Here is a 587-nt window from a genome sequence, read left to right on the forward strand (position 1 = left end):
GGGGATTTTTTTTTAAAAAAAAAATCTTTAAAATCAAACTTTCCTATTGATTCTGATTTTCACCTCCCGAGTGGAGCGGGCTGAAATATTAAATGGGATATTCAATATTTCCTGCACCCTGAAAAAGAGGGTAACCCTGTTGTAAATGTAGGGGCTACATTGCATTTGTTCCCCTTGCTAACCTGGTTAGCCGTAACCCTGGTTTGTGCAGGTTGCGTGCATCAAATGCTGTCCAGTAAAACTGCGTTTCTTTGATATCTTTAACATTTTTCCTCTCCCCTCCCTTCTTTCCTCTTTAACTTCTACAACAGGGGTCTTCAAACTTGGCCCTTTGATGACTTGTGGACTTCAACTCCCAGAATTCCTCAGTGCCTGGCTGAGGAATTCTGGGAGTTGAAGTCCACAAGTCATCAAAGGGCCAAGTTTGAAGACCCCTGTCCTACAACTTTTTAAAATTGCTTTTTAAAATGTATATTTAATGTATTGTAAGTTGAGACTACCTAGATCTGTGCTTTTTAAACAATATGGATGTCTGCCTTCACGCTGAGATCCCCCTCCTTGTCTTTTTTTTTTTAAAGCTTACACAC

The sequence above is a fragment of the Protobothrops mucrosquamatus genome, unplaced genomic scaffold, assembly GCF_001527695.2.
Source record: "Protobothrops mucrosquamatus isolate PMUCROS unplaced genomic scaffold, P.Mucros_1.0 scaffold1329, whole genome shotgun sequence".
In the NCBI taxonomy this organism is placed as follows: Eukaryota; Metazoa; Chordata; class Lepidosauria; order Squamata; family Viperidae; genus Protobothrops; species Protobothrops mucrosquamatus.